We start from the raw sequence: 17,153 nt of genomic DNA on the forward strand, positions 1-17,153 counted from the left end.
CTACTTCATTTTCTTGTGCTTTCAAGTTACAACAACAAATCTGCCTAAGTTGATTAGTTTTATTTCTCTTATAGAGTTCTTGCAAAACAAGTAGTTGTAAAGGTCCAATTAGTCCCTGTGGATTCGACACCCTTACTTGTGCCATTATACTAAACATATTCTAGCACGAAGAAGGAAAACATCAATCAAAATGGCGCCGTTGCCGGGGACTGATTTCAGTCCCTTATAATTGCTTGTTTTGATATTAAACATTGTTCTTTTCATTTTAAATAGATTTCTGATTTTTATTCAAACTTGTTTTATCTTGTTTCAGGTAGTATATGTCAAATAGACTTGCTGAATTAGGCCAAAGAATTGAACGGTTAAAGGGCAACACTTTGGAAAGCTTTGTGCCAACAAGTTCCTCCATTGTCCGTGAAGAAGAGGAAGGGAAACCGTCTAGTCCAACAAGTGAAAGATCTGAGCACTTTAATTGGGAAAGAGAAGAAGAGATGGCGGGCAACCAAGATGATCTTCGAGCTTTGGAGGATTTTGCTCAACCAATCATACCAAATTCACCTTCATGCATCTTGCTGCCCACAGAAGCTAGAAACTATGATCTTAAATCTTCACATTTCCATATGTTTCCTTCTTTTTATGGCTTACCTAATGAAGATCCTTTAGCTCATATTAAAGAATTTTACAATGTTGTGAGTGGTTTACCTTTACAGGGAGTAAGTGAAGCAAATCTGAGGATGAGAGTGTTCCCTTACACCTTGAAAGATAGAGCCAAGGGTTGGTTGATGACTCTAGTACCTGGTTCACTCACCACATGGGATGACGTGGCTAAGAAGTTTTTGGAAAAGTTCTTTTCCACTCAAAAGACAGCCACATTAAGGGGACAAATCTCCAACTTCAAACAAGATGATGGAGAACCTTTCAATGAGTGTTGGGAGCGCTTTAAAGGCCTTTTGTTGCAATGTCCACACCATGGGTTACCTCTTCACTTACAAATGCAAATTTTCTATGATGGACTAACCCAAACATGTCAATCAACTGTTGATAATGCAGCAGGTGGAGCTTTGAAGAAAAAGAATGCTCAAGAGTCATATAACATTTATAAGATGTTGGGATCTAATGCTCAACAGAAAGATGTAAGGGGTAAGAGAGTTGGAGTATATGAAACAAGCTCTAATCATGATCTTTCTTTGTAGGTAGCTAACCTAGAAAAGAAGCTTGAATCCATGCTCAACATCGTGCCAAAAGCAAGTGAAGTGTGTGCCATGTGCAACATACCAAGCCACCTTACTCATCAATGTCCATCTAGGGAGGCTTACCCGGAGTATGTCCAAGAGCAAGTGAACCTCATGAATTCTTACAATCAAAGGCCAAGGAATGATGTGTATTCCAATACATATAACCCAAGTTGGAGAGATCATCCCAATCTTTCGTGGAAGAACAACAATCAATTCCAAAACTTCCAACCAAAACCTACTCTTGAGGATACGGTTAAATTGTTAGCCCAAAATACCGTGCAATTCCAACAAACCACCAATAGCACTCTCCAACAACATTCGGCGGCTCTAACCCAAAATGGAGACACAATTGGGGCAGATTGCAGATGCCTTGAGCCAAAGAGAGGTTGGAAAGTTTCCAAGCCAACCCGTGATACTCCAAAGGAACCAAGAGCAAGCCAAAGCAATCACTACACTTAAAAGTGGTAAGGTTATCAATAATAGAGTTGGCAATGAAGTTACTAATGAATCCCTCGTTTGAAGCACCAAATCTTCACAAGGCCGAGAAACCTTACACTCCATCAATACCATTCCCTGGAAGACTTGCCAAGAGCAAGCAGGATAAGTCATTTAAGGAGATTTTTGATATTCTAAGTAAGGTGAATGTTAACTTACCTTTGCTTGATGTCATTAGGAACATGCCAGCTTATGGGAAGTTCTTCAAAGAGTTAAACAACTACAAAAGGAAGTATGGACCACATGAGAAAGTAGTGGTGTCCGAGAATGTAAGTGTCGTGTTGCAAAGAAAACTTCCACCAAAGCTCAAGGATCCAGGAAGTTTTTCTATCAACATCACCATAGGGGACAAGAAGGTAGAGAAGGCGATGCTTGACTTAGGTGCTAGCATCAACTTAATGCCTTATTCTGTGTACCTTCAACTAGGTTTGGGGGAATTGAAAGCCACCACCATCTCATTACAACTTGCAGACAGATCCGTGAAATATCCAAGAGGTATAGTAGAGGATATTCTAGTTCAAATTGATAAACTAATCTTGCCTACGGATTTTGTAGTGTTGGACATGGAAGAAGCTCCTATACATGACCGAGAGTTGCCTATTTTGCTTGGGAGACCGTTTATGGCCACGGCCAAGACCATCATTGATGTGCAAAATGGACTCCTCACTATGACAGTGCTAGGAGAGACCGTTCAATTCAAAGTGTTTGAGTCTCTTTCACATCCTTCTTCATCTCTTGATTGTTATGCCATTGATGTGCTTAATTCGCTTGTTTTCTCTAAGTTCTTGCAGGCACAATCTAATGAACCATTACAAACTGTTTTGAGTCAATCTCAAGATGAGTTTGATGAAGAAGATGCACTCATGGAAGAGGTAGCTGCCTTGGAAGCATTGGCACCGTATCCTTTGAATATTTTACCTCTTTTAGAGCCTTTAGAACCATCGAGGTCACATTTAACCCCTTCCACTGTTAAGGCACCAAAACTTGAACTTAAACCACTTCCACCACATCTAAAGTATGCATATCTAGCTGAATTTGAAACTCTTCCAGTTATCATAACTTCTGACCTCACCCCAAATGAAGAAGATAAACTAATTAGGGTGTTAAAAGAGTTCAAATCAGTTATTGGTTGGTCTATTGCGGATATCAAGGGAATAAGCCCTACCATGTGCATGCATAGGATTCTTTTGGAAGAAGGAGCAAAGTCAACCCGTGAACCACAAAGGAGGCTCAATCCACACATGAAGGAAGTTGTGAGGAATGAAGTGTTGAAGTTGTTAGATGTGGGGATCATATATCCCATTTCTGATAGCAAATGGGTGAGTGCTATTCAGGTGGTACCTAAGAAGGTGGGAATCACGGTGATGAAGAATGAAAACAAAGAGCTTGTGCCCACAAAGCCCACGGCTAGTTGGCGTGTTTGCACCGATTACAGGAAGTTGAATTCTAGCACTAGAAAAGATTACTTTCCTATGCCTTTCATAGATCAAATGCTTGAGAGATTGGCAGGTTACTCACACTATTGTTTTCTTGATGGTTACTCAGGTTACAATCAAATTGCAATTGCTCCGGAGGATCAAGAGAAAACTACCTTTACTTGCCCGTTTGGCACATTTGCATATAGGAGAATGCCTTTTGGACTTTGCAATGCTCCAGCAACATTCCAAAGATGCATGTTGGCAATCTTTTCTAACATGGTAGAAAGATTCATTGAGGTATTTATGGATGACTTTCCAGTGTTTGGTTCCTCTTTTGATGAATGTCTTAACTATCTCTCTTTAGTACTTCAAAGATGTCTGGACACAAATTTGGTTCTCAATTGGGAAAAGTGCCAATTTATGGTGAAACAAGGAATTGTGTTGGGGCATGTAATCTCTAGCCAAGGAATGGAGGTGGACAAAGCCAAAATTGACATCATCACCAATATGGCAGCTCCCACAACCGTGAAGGGAGTAAGAAGTTTTTTGGGACATGCTGGTTTTTATCGTCGTTTCATTAAGAACTTTTCAATGATCACTCATCCATTATGCAATCTGTTAGCTAAAGATGTTGTATTTCATTTTGATAAAGCTTGTATGGATGCATTCAATACTTTGAAACATGAATTAACCTCGGCCCCTATTATTATGGCACCAGATTGGTCTTTACCTTTTGAATTAATGTGTGATGCCTCTGACTATGCTATTGGTGCAGTTTTAGGGCAAAGGGTGAACAAGCTCCCACACGTGATCTACTATGCAAGCCGGACTCTAAATGATGCTCAACTTAACTATTCCACAACTGAAAAGGAGTTGCTTGCTATTGTTTTTGCCTTAGAGAAGTTTCGGTCATATCTTGTTGGATCTAAAGTTATTGTGTTTTCTGATCATGCAGCCCTTAGGTACTTGATGACAAAAAAGGATGCTAAGCCACGCTTAATTAGATGGATACTCTTACTACAAGAGTTTGACTTGGAAATTCGAGATAAGAAGGGAAGTGATAATGTTGTGGCTGACCATTTGTCACGTCTCAATGAAAACCATGGAGTTGGACAACCTTTGCCTCTAAATGAATCATTTCCAGATGAACAACTCCTTGTTATTCAAGAAAAAGAACCATGGTATGTTGATTTTGTTAATTATCTTGTTTGTGGTATAATTAGAAATGACCTTTCTTTTCAGGAAAGAAAGAAGTTCCTTGCCATGGTAAAGCACTACGTTTGGGACGAACCATATTTGTTTAAATATTGCCCTGACCAAATCATTAGGAGGTGTGTCCTAGAGAGTGAGCAACAAAGCATTCTAACGTTCAGCCATACATTGGCATGTGGATGACATTTTGGTGCCAAAAAGACATCTCTAAAGGTTTTACAATCTGGTTTCTTTTGGCCTACTTTATTCAAAGATGCTTTTGATTTTTGTTCTAAGTGTGATAGGTGCCAGAAAATGGGGAACATTAGCCGAAGAAATGAGATGCCATTGAACAACATTTTGGTGGTGGAGCTCTTTGATGTTTGGGGAATCGATTTCATGGGACCATTTCCATCCTCTTTTGGTTACTTATACATATTAGTGGCAGTAAATTATGTATCCAAATGGGTTGAAGCCATTGCTACAATAACTAATGATCATAAGGTTGTTTTGAAATTTCTTAAAGATGTGATTTTTTGTAGGTTTGGAACCCCAAGAGCTATTATTAGTGATGGTGGCAGCCATTTCTGCAACAAACCCTTTGAATCCTTGATGAAGAAGTACAACATCAACCACAAAGTGGCAACCCCGTACCATCCTCAAACCTCAGGACAAGTGGAGATTAGCAATAGGGAGATCAAAAACATTTTGATGAAGACCGTAAGCCCTACAAGGAAGGATTGGTCATTGAGGTTGAATGATGCACTATGGGCATATAGAACAGCATACAAGACCCCCATTGGCATGAGTCCTTATCGCCTTGTATTTGGGAAAGCTTGTCATTTGCCAATGGAGATTGAACACCGTGCATATTGGGCCATCAAGAAGTTCAACTTTGATTACAAGGAAGCTGGAGTAGCAAGGAAACTCCAACTTAATGAGTTGGAAGAACTCAGAAATGAAGCATATGAGAATGCCAAAATCTATAAGGAACGGACTAAGCTCTATCATGACAAGGCCATCCTACGGAAGGAGTTTCACCAAGGTATGAAAGTATTGTTGTATGACTCACGTTTGAGACTTTTTCCAGGTAAATTGAAGTCTAGGTGGGTGGGACCATTTAAGGTGCTGCAAACATTTCCCCACGGAGCTGTGGAGATAGAGAACATAAAGAATGGCACCTCTTTTAAAGTCAATGGGCAGCGATTGAAACCATATTTGGAGAAAGTGGAGGAAGAGCAAGTTTATCAAGTTGTAGATTTTCTTGAGTTTACAACACCGTGAACAAGCTACCATGTCTTGCCTAGACATTAAATAAAGCGCTTACTAGGAGGCAACCTAGTGTGGTTTGTGTTCTTTCCTCATTTTGTGTTTATGTTGTCACCATTCCATATTCTTTGCCTACTTGCATTACATACAATTTTAAGCATCGAGGACAATGCTTTGGTTAGGTTTGGGTGTGGGATGGAAGGTTTGTGTTTTTTTTTTTGTGTTAGTTGTGTTAGTTTTGGTTAAATGTGTTTTTGCTTACTAATACGAATGTATTTGAGGGCTAAGTTTGTAGACAAACTATTGGGTTGCTATGAAAAAGGGTTTTATGACACGGGACATGTCATAACTTTCGAAGGGGTGTTTATTTTTAAGTTCATGTCGGAGCACAAAGGTAAGCCGCCTCCCCGAATTTCAATTTTCTTTTATACTAATATGTTGTTAATGATTCAGGCATCCACTCTAGAATTTAAACCATTACTTGATCATTTCAAGTATCACCCTCCATTCAAAGATCAATTCCATGCCGTTTGATTTGATTAAAAAAAAAAAAATAGAATAAAAATAAACATGGCAGAAAGATGGAGCCTTCACAAAGGATGTTTACGTGAAGCCCCACTACGAGGCGTCGGAGCAGAAGGCGTCGGAGCGGAAGGCATCGAAGCAGGAGGCATCGGAGCTAGAGCATTCCAGGCCTCAATACTTGGCCAAACGCTGGATGACCCAGGAAAAAGGTGCCTCTGGAGATAAGCCGCAAGCCTTTGACGGTCACTGTGAATTCGACCCTTAGATTCTTGCAGCTCATCAAGCTTCCTCTTCATGCCCGACGAATAGTTATTTGCAAGCACATGCAAACTTCTATTCTCGTACTTAAGTTGTTTGATCTCCTGCTTAAGACTTTCCACCTCTGCCATCAACGATTCCACTTGGCTGGACCGAGCAAGCAGGCGTTGGCCCATGTTGGACATAGAGCCTGCACATTGAACGCTGAGAGCGAGGGACTCTTGAACGGCCAACTCATCGGACCGTCCTGAAAGCAGCCTACTGTCCTTAGGAGTAAGGAGGTTCCTAGCTACTATCGTAGCTGTTGTTGCATCTATCATCTGAAAGAGGACCATTAGAGGATAAAAAAGAAGGGCGCCATACATTACCTTGACGGGGCACAACCGGATCGCTGCTGAGACTCAAATCTAAGCTAAGGTTCGATGAGTTAGTCATATTTCAAAGGTGTTCAATGAGAAGGGGTGGATGGAGTTAAATCTCAAAGGGCCGGAGTCGATTTTCAAAAATGGGAAATCTTCAAAGTGTGTATGTTGGGGTGATTGATACCTCTATAAAAAGCCAAGGCGACGCGTCCATCGATTCAAAAAGCCGGAATTTCCGGCGTAAGTTAGGCAACGCTTTCTCGGCTTTTCTGAAGACGCGTTCAACTTTGTCAAAAGATTTCTTCTTTTCAGAAAACACGTGGAGGCCATCATCGCAACTACACATCTTTAGCCGACAAGCGCAAAGTTCGGCGACGCTTTCTCAGCTTTTCAGAAAACGCGTGCAGCTTTGTCAAAAGGAGCCGCATCCGCACTACTACGTGTCGTTCAGAAAGCCAAGGGGCGTCGTTCAGAAATCGAAGAGGCGTATTCAGAAATCGAAGAGGCGCTCACTATTTCAAAAAGCCGGATTTGCGGGATCAAAACATTTGTCGACAAGGGTAAAAGAACAGTACCACCACTTGATATTATCTCTATATATGTCGACCTTCATCTTTTATGGCAAGGCAGACCTGAAGAAAATGCCCAACTCTTCCTCACCTCTGAGGGCGCACTCCCAGCAAAGCCTTTCGAACTACTCAATTTTTTCTTCTTCCCCAAAAATGATACCAGATGCCTGGAGTACAGATGACCCAGGAGGAAACGGCGGATTGAAGCATGTGCTGATTCATTCACCGCTTCTTCAAAAGCAAAGGTATCTCATATCATCAAGGTCAAAAGCAAAAGTATCTCATATCATGCTCTTTCCCTGTCTTTTTCTTTGTCCTTGTTCTTACTCGCATGGCAAAGTGAAAGAAGCAATCAGCCGGCACTTGGAGTTAGTCTTCTGTTCTGGAGCCAACTGCCTGGAATCTATTCCTGATTGCTTATCTAGCGTTGCTCTCGAGTAGTCATCTTCAAAGGTTGATACACTTCCAGAGAAGGGACCACTTCTGCGAAGATTGAACAAAGAAACAGATAAAAGGAGGAAGCTCAGACCTTCGGGGGAGAACAAAAGAATCCTGCTGCCCAGTTCAAGAGTAGCACAAAGGAAAATCAACGATGGGCGGAAACCAGTTCAAGAGTAAGCCTGTGGAATCACCAAGATCAAGCCTCAATGCAATCACCAAGGAGAAGAGGGAATTTACACTCTATAACCAGATTTGCGTCCCTAAACTCTTTTCTTTGTTAATTACATTCTGCCATGTTTAGTATGTTTAGTTGCTTTTTGTGTGTTTACTTATGTTTTGTGTGAATCTATGCTTAAAACATTGAGGACAATGTTTGATTTAAGTGTTGGGGGGGGGGGGGGGGTAACTAAGTATATTTGATGCAAATTCGTGGGATTTTATCACCCATAACTTCAAATGTTGTTCCTTGCTGTTTTAAGGTGTTTTTAAATTGTTTTAGAGTGTTTTAGTGTGTTTTGTTTTATAACTCCGAAAATCACATAAAAATTTGAAAAAAATGTTTTGAAAAGCCTAAAAAGAGTGTTTTGAGTCGTTTTTGTGTGTTTGTGTCTTAGGGTACCTTCCAACACAATGATAAGGATTTGGTTTGTAATTGCATGACGGTTAAAAAGAGTTATAAACATGGATGAAAGTTTGATTTACTCTTGGTATATGCTTGGTTATGGTTATAATGTATGACTTCACATGCAATCATAAAAGAAAAATTCGTTTTTGTAACATGCTTGAAGGAAGGAACTCAAACAAACGCTACAACCTTGTGAGACTTGAGCCTAAACATTCTTTGGAGAGTTATTTTCTGTGATTCTTTGTTTTCTAAAGTTGTTGCATGATCTCATTATTCCTTGCTTGGTTGCTACTTAGAATGCAATTGTATCATGCTAGAACTTATATCTGTTTCATTCAAAGCATGACATTGAATTGCATAACATATATCAAGATAAAGTTGTGTAGTTGCCACCATAGCCAAATAGCCTTACTTCCCATATTTCGTATTTGTTGTAAGTTTTAACCCCCTTTGAGCCTTGTTTAGCCTATGTTCTTTGTTAACCCATGTTATCCTTACCTAGCCTAGAATAGGACCATCCATGCCTTTGTTCTTAAAGCATAGTAAGCATGACGGAAAATGAATTCCTTTTGATTAATATGTTGCAGAAAATAAGTGTGGGGGAAGGATTATTGATGAGAGTTGTTGTGCCATAGGCATGGCTAAAAAAAAACAAAAAAAAAAAAAAAAAAATTGAAAAAAATGAAAAAGAAAAGAAAAATAAGAGTTGTTTGAATCTTCCCTATTAGTCTAAAAGTTGTTTTCAGTGCTCTAAGGGAATTCTAAGTGCCTAATTCAACACTTTGCTCACTATTGCTTTAAGAATGTTTGTTTATCCTTCACCTTTCATTGTTAGCCAATACCCTAGCCCGTTACACCCCTTTGACTTCTATCTTGATCGTTATGTGTTCAATAATGTGGAGTTTGGATTTGATATGAGCTTATGGAATCACTGGTTCTCATTCTAAGTAGTAGCATTCCATTCATGAGATCATATTCATGTCATTATCGTAAATCCAGAAAATGCTTTCTTTGTTATAACATATGTGAGATACTAGTCTTTCATGTTTACATCAATCTCTCACATATAACTAGTGTAGGGTGTGTAGTCAGAAAATCTGTGTGAAAATAGAGTGCATTCTAGTAAGGAATTGAGTAAATTCTCTAAAGCATGTTACTACATTTGAAATGTGTTTTAATTGCTTAATTGTGAACTAGTATGTGGTGACTATGATTAAGAATGTACTTAAGTGTAAAGATGGCTAAAATCTGTGAGAATAATGATTTTTTAACTTGTCATGTGCATTGGAAATCCCTAAGACGGTTGTTGGAAGGTTTAGGTTGTGTTTTACTTGTTTAGTGTCGTTTTGTTTATTTGTTATTATTTTGTTTTGCTCGAGGACTAGCAAAAGCTAAGTGTGGGGGAATTTGATAGGAGCATATTTAGGCGACTTACTTAGCTTGTTTTCATGCATCTATGTTGTTAATTCATAGTTGTTTTAGTAGTTTAAGCCATTTTCGTGTGTTTTTAGGTTCATATGGCTAAGGAAGCAAAAAGATGCATTTTGGAGCATTTTGGAGCAAAATTGGGCTTGGAATGGATAGCATATGCTTGGAACCAAAGTGTTGGACTAATTTGAAAGCCTTGTATGCACTTTGGACATAAAACAAAAGGCCTAGCCCAATCAAACAATCCTTTGAGCCAAGCAAAACCTCTAGCCCAATCAACAACCCTTAGCCACATGCATTCACATGCATCACAACCCCAAAACCATCAAGAAACACCCATTGCCGTGCCTTGCACTCCCCCTTGCATTTTCAGCCATTCCACTTCATCATTACACCACCTTCTCCATCTTTATTCCACATGCATTCATCATAATTCACCCTAGCTACCACCATTCACACACACATGCACTTACTCTTTCATCATTGCACCACCAATTCAACACATGCATTCACACACCAACAACAACTCAATGCCGTGCATTCCCAATCCCTTTCCAGCATTTCACATGCATTTCCACCTTCCTACTTCATCATTTCAGCCACATATTCACCCACATGCACTTTAATCATTCAACACATGCATTCACACACCAACAACAACTCAATGCCGTGCACTCCCATTGCCTTTCCAGCTCCCTTTTGCATTTCCAGCACCAAAACATGCACTCACATGCATTTTCAGCAACCAAACAGCATTCACATGCATTTCCACACACCTTGCCGTGTATTCCCTTGCCTTTCCACCAACAACCTAGTTGTTTTTCCATCATTATTTCATCCACATGGACTCTCAATCATAACAGCCACATTCACTCTTAAACAATCATCCACATATTCTCCCATTCCCCCTATAAAAACCCATGCATTCATACACAAAAACACATCTCAATTCCATTCACAACACAAACACTTCCCCTTTGCCGCAAATCCCCTTCCATTTCTACACAACTTCTTCTCGGCTTCATTCCATCCACTCTCCCATTCGCAGAAACCATTCAACCTTAGCCGCTCCACCTTCCTTTACAACACACTTGGAGCACCACACCGAAGGCAACTCTTTAGGGATTTCGACATCAGTTTTGCTTCAAGGGTTCTTTCTCCTTAATTCTATGTTCATTCATGTTGTATATTTTATATCAAACATTCTGTAAACATGAAGTGTAACTAATCTCTTTCTAGGGATTCGATGTAGCCTTGCAAGATTGCCATGTAGTTATTTCAGAATGCTCAGTTGATCCATCTATTTCTTGTTTCATTCTCTGATTTAATTGTGACTTTGTGTGTTGATTTTAATGTTTGATCACCATTTGATTTAACCACAGGTTGTTTAGTCAAGAGTAAAGCACACATCATGCATACTCTTGGTGGATATGTGAATGAATGAAGGGAATGCTTTGCAAACAACCTGTCGAGTGTTTCCTTTGGTTTTATGAAAGTTTCTTGTGCGTGTCATGTTCTTGATTAGGGACCAAAGTTGCACATCACACTTAGGTTCATGATTAGGAACATTTGATCAAGTCCACACATCATATGGTTGATCATATCTAAGTGAAACAAACCCAGGAAATAGGTAGATGGATGAGTATAATCTAATTCAACAAGCATGGACTTGGCTTAGCAATGGTGAAACCGAATCCCTAGCTTCATCTCCATTTGTGCTATCTCATTTTATTAGTTGTTGATTCATTTATTTGTGTCTACTTCATTTTCTTGTGCTTTCAAGTTACAACAACAAATCTGCCTAAGTTGATTAGTTTTATTTCTCTTATAGAGTTCTTGCAAAACAAGTAGTTGTAAAGGTCCAATTAGTCCCTGTGGATTCGACACCCTTACTTGTGCCATTATACTAAACATATTCTAGCACGAAGAAGGAAAACATCAATCATAGTTCATATGAGCATGAATTTTGGAGCTAAATTTTGGTGCCATGTTTTTGGGGAAATTCGGCCAAATCCAAAGGGTGGATTTTTGGGTTCTTGTTTGACTTGTTAAAAGTGTTTTAAAGTGACTTTTGGAACCCCTATGTACCCTAGTATGGTTGTATGTTATTTCCCTTAAGTTTGAGTGGTTTTGGTATGTTTTTGGGTGAAGAATGTTCATGGAGCTCTTATGGGTTTTCATGGATGTTCTTCATTGTTCTTGATATGTTCTTGCCAAGAACAAAAGGTTTGGTGTTTTGATTCAAAGTTTTGATTTATTTCATAAAGTTTTTGTTTTGAAATATTTCTTATGTTTAAATATCTTAGATATTTGTTTTGAAAAATTAAAGAAATTTTAGTGGGTAGGTGTGTAATGATTTATTCCATTTCACCCACCCCACTTACAAAAACTTTGAAATTTTTTTTAATACTTTGCTTCAATGGCCAGCCACCCTACTCAATTAGGGTCCTTGTGGGGCTTTTATGCAATCACATAAAGTTTTGATACTTTTGTGTATTTGTAGTTTGACCCAAAAGTTTACGTTTTTACGTAAAGGTCCAAAATCACTAAAAGGACAAATTGTTTTGCTCCTTTAATGAAGTTTTAGCTTTTGTGGAAATTTTTGGGTTCTAGTTGTAATTACATGAAGTAGTGGACTTTTGTGTTTTTACAAAGTGACCCCAAAAGTTTTTGTTTTAACAAAGTGACCCAAATTGTTGTGGTCATTGTTTTTGGCCCAAAACAAAATGAGAACAAAAATTGTTTTGTCTCTTTAAATGAGAATTGGATTTTCATTTCATTTAGCTCCATTTAAATCAATTCTATGGATACAAAAACCAAATGAAAATGTTGCATTCATGTTTAATTAGTTAAAGCGTTAATTAATTAAAGAAAGGGTGATTATGAACCTTAGCCTACGATAATTGAGCTATGTGAAAGGCCGTTTCAAATTTGTTTGAACCATGGGAATGTGTAGATTAAATTTTGGTTGTAATTTGATATGATCAATTGTTGTAAAAGAGCATAAGCTCTTCTTTACTTTAAAGTAATTTGATTTGATCAATTGTTGTAAAAGAGCATAAGCTCTTATTTACTTTGAAGTACTCCTTTCTTGTTTTATTCGATATGCATGAAATTGGAGTAGTTGGGTCCAACGCCCAATAAGACAACACGCCTTAATGTGATTAAACGCGTAACTAAAATCAATCACCATCCCTAGACCGAGATTCAACACTAGGCTCGTGTTGAATCGAATCAAAGGTTCATAGTCATCCTAAGGCCCTAAGGCAACTATATAGTCCATCAATGAATGCAAATCTTATGTTAGTAGTACCATATAGTCTTGCTTTAAAAACCGTTTTAAAAGCATAGTGGGAGTATTATATACTACTAAATCAATCATATGGACCAATAGTTGTAATAGGACCAAAATGTTTTAATTGGATTAAAATGTATGTTTATATGTGATGAGACCTAAAAACCCTCAACCAAATGATTATTAAGTTGATAAGCGAGAGATGCTTTGAATATCTCTTCATAGGCCTTCCACCGTGGTGGGCTCCAATCGTTTGTGACTCATGCACCGGCTTCACCCTATAATGGGGAAGTACAAAGTATGTGCTTACATCCAGGAGGAGTCCATAAACATATGATGAGGTGAGTGTAGACAACGAGTATGACCAACATGATATAATTCTGAGGTTGTGCTTGAACCTCTACATAAACTAAGCATGGTGGGAATAACTTAACTAAGTGCAATGGTGCCAACATGATATAATTATGAGGCATTCATTCTCTAGAGGCCAAACTAGATGGGTAATTACAAGAGTTGTAAATGACTAAAGTGTTATTCTCTCATCATTATTTTTGCTAACCAACATGATATAATTCTGAGGTGGGCTTGGTAATGGTGAGTCTCCCATACCCCGCTAAGAGTTCAACAAAACTCTCGAATTCCGATGAGGGATATGGAATTTGCCAAAAATAGTGGGTGGTGCTATTTGATTTAAAGACCCGGATCAAATAGCTTAAAATCAATCAATTTATATTCGTTATGTATTTGTTTACCAATATATTTGCAAACGCTATCCAAAAATTGACAAAGAAAAACCGAACGCTTAAGTTTCCGAACTTGGTACCACAATCCCATAGATTGTCTTGAATGGATTGTAAAAGTGCCTAAGTAGTCTCATCCTCACAATCTTCCTATTGATAATGTATCAATGGAAGAACATGTTAGATAAGTCTATCATGAAGAGGACAATGCAAACTCTAGTGCTTATCTCTTTGTTACACGAACAAGGAACTTGAGAAGTAAGCACAAGGGCATGGACACTTTATGTGCCATGATTCTTCACTTACAAATTGTTGTATGAAGAAATGAGAGTTGCCTTGAACAACTCTTGAAAGTTTGTAATTTTGTTGAGAACATAATGGTTGGTTGACAAAAATAGTCCATCAACATGGACTTATGATGATTTTGAATCATTGAATGTTGAAGTGTCAAAATACTTAACGAGACGGAAACTAGGCAAGGATTTCACCTTTGTGTCCCTATCCTAATGGTTCACTAAGTTTATTGTAAACTATATAGTGAACAATAACCGCACGCTCTCCAAATCTTTTGATGTGTATAACACATTTGAAATAAGTTTCAAGAGAGATGGTGGGAGTTTAGGGACCATGACTATTGTAGTCAAAAGGGAAGTCAAATGAAGAAGGCAAAATAACTCCAAGGGAACAAACTTTCTTTATGAAAGGATGGACATTGGAAGGGGTATTTGCAAGAAATGTCTTGCAAGTGTCAAGAACACACCTTTCGAAGGTGTTGTAAAATGTTCTTGAATAATTCAAAACAGTTGGTTCTTCTACTTGAATACATGATTCTATATTAGCAACTATGTTTTACAATTGTTGTAAAGGTGTGCTAATAAAAAGTAGAAGATTAATGAGAGAAGAGAAAGTACTTCACATTCGGAAAGTGACTAAAATATAGATCTCTGCGAAAGCGGATTGTACTTACTTCCTCATATGAACTACCAAAGAAATTGAAAAATACTAAAGATTGTATTTACATTCCAATTTTAAGGAACTTAAATCCGTCACTATAGTAGAGATGGATAAATGTTTTGTTTGACAAAACATTGTTCTTTATTAATCAATAATTAGATTATTGTAATTTAATTGGTTGTCTCTATAGTAGAGATGATGTGGTAGTTTAACTGTTTAGAATACGATGATGCTTAAAACCCAAAAGGTTGCAAGGTAGTGACTAATCCCAACTGAGTTGTGATACCTCTAAAACATAAGTTACGAGTTGGTCATAGATGGATGCTTTGGATCGTTAGATCCGGATCCAATACCTTCTTGTTAAAATTGTATAGAGGCGAAATGTTCGAATCTTTATTCTTTCAGAAAGAAGAAAGAATCACAAAGTTGTTGAGGTTAATTCACTTAGATATTAGTGGCACTTGTCCACAACATAATACTACTCATGCTGTATGACATTCACCGAAGATCACTCTCGGTTGGACTAGAGTTTATTTTGAATAAACACATGTCCGAATACTTTGCAAAAGGTTTCAAAGAATTCAAGAAATGTAAGTAGATGAGTAAGACGTCTAAAGTATTTACCTCCTTAGATTTGATCCAAGGAAAGATAACACTTTAGATGAGTTTCCTTGAAAGATATCAAGGAAAATAGCATCATAAGATAATGAATTTCTCCATTAGGAGAAGAACGAACTTGAATAAAATTTAGTTCGTTGGATGTTATCTATTACCCATATATAGGATATATATATACTTCTAAAACAATATGATTGTCAATTAGAAGATCTTCCGAAAATTTTCATAACTCCATAAGATATAGTTGGAAAGAAAGGCAAATCTTAAACATGTTAAGATTTGGGGTTGTGTGCTAATAAGCAATATTTGTTTGATATGATCAACAAATATAACAACCTAGTTCCTACACCACAAGCTCCAAGGTAGTCGAGAAGGATTTATAAATCGTCTCAGTTGAATGGTTTGAACTTTATGACTATGTCATAGAGTTACACCTCTTAATTCGAAAGAAATAAGAATGAAAATCCTTATGACTACACTTAGTGGGAGCTATAAGCATCTTATGAGAAAAAGGATCAAATCGTTTGATTTCTCATAAAGATGTAAATGAATCTTTTGTTTACTAGGTTTACAAAAGATTAGTGGGAGTTAATCATATTCCTAAATTTGAATATATATACATGATATATATTAATTTTGAAAATGAAAGGAATTCTTCATCGTTAAAGTTATGACTTTAAACATTCTATAATGATAGAATGTATATGGGAGATATAGTCTATGGGATGGAAATCTATAATGATATATTTCAAGATATAATTGGATTATATCAATCCCTAAAATAGACAAGAGATGCTAGGAAGTTTCTCATATGATGATAAACTTCAATTAGAATGACAATTCTAGTGAGACTAGGAAGTTGTTCTTCTCAAAGGGAATGTACCCTTTGACTCCCAAAGAAATAATGCGTAAATAGAATCCTTTATGCATACACAGAAAGGTGATTTATGTATTTCATATTGTATGAAAACATTGATATAAGTTGTACCTAGAACGGTACAAGATGATATCAGTGCAAGCCCAGGATCAGAACCATGGCAACTGTCAAGTGAATCCTTAGGTATTTAAGAAATACTAAGGATGGATTCCTCAAGAATGAGGAAGAATTAGAGTAACGTAATGGAAGCGTAAATGTATTAGATTATGAATCTAATCCATCATAGAATATCTCTTCATTATGAATGAAGTGATAATGAGATATCTCTTTATTATGACTAAAGAGATATTTGGGTGGAAACGTTAAAAGTAATGACTTTAATGTGTTCCATCATGTATGCAAAATATATTGCCATATAGAAGCTTACAACATTGTTGTTTGGATGGGAAAGTTCATTTATGAACTCTCCATTCGGTTCCAACCAGAAAGTGTATGACACTAATGGGGCGATAGCTCAAGCCAGGGAATCAAGGTCTCATCAAGGTCCGAACTCAAATGAGAGACTGAACCACATGATTGAGAATCATGTATAATGGTGACGTCGTTATTCTCAAGGTTGCTTCTATGGATAACATATAGATATCCATTGTCTAGGCCTACTACTCAGCCATTTATGAAATGACTACAGAAGAGGTATCATCACTGATGACTAAGCTGATTGGCTCTAGTGCAAGTGGGAGATTGTTGGAAATGTGCCCTAAAACCAATCATATGATGATACTTTATGGACATTTCACATGTTAAACTAATCTAGTTTAATATTAAGGGCAAAGATTATTGTTTGAGCCATCTC

The 17,153-nt window shown here is 37.7% G+C and overlaps 1 non-coding gene across 1 annotated transcript; it reads right to left on the reverse strand.

Moving 5' to 3' along the window:
* Nucleotides 1-865: 865 nt before the first annotated feature.
* On the reverse strand, nucleotides 866-976 carry LOC137733056 (small nucleolar RNA R71). The gene has a single exon (XR_011068374.1). It is a non-coding gene; the product is annotated as a small nucleolar RNA R71 (small nucleolar RNA).
* Between the last annotated feature and the right edge of the window lie 16,177 nt (nucleotides 977-17,153).

The sequence above is a fragment of the Pyrus communis genome, chromosome 4, assembly GCF_963583255.1.
Source record: "Pyrus communis chromosome 4, drPyrComm1.1, whole genome shotgun sequence".
Lineage (NCBI taxonomy): Eukaryota > Viridiplantae > Streptophyta > Magnoliopsida > Rosales > Rosaceae > Pyrus > Pyrus communis.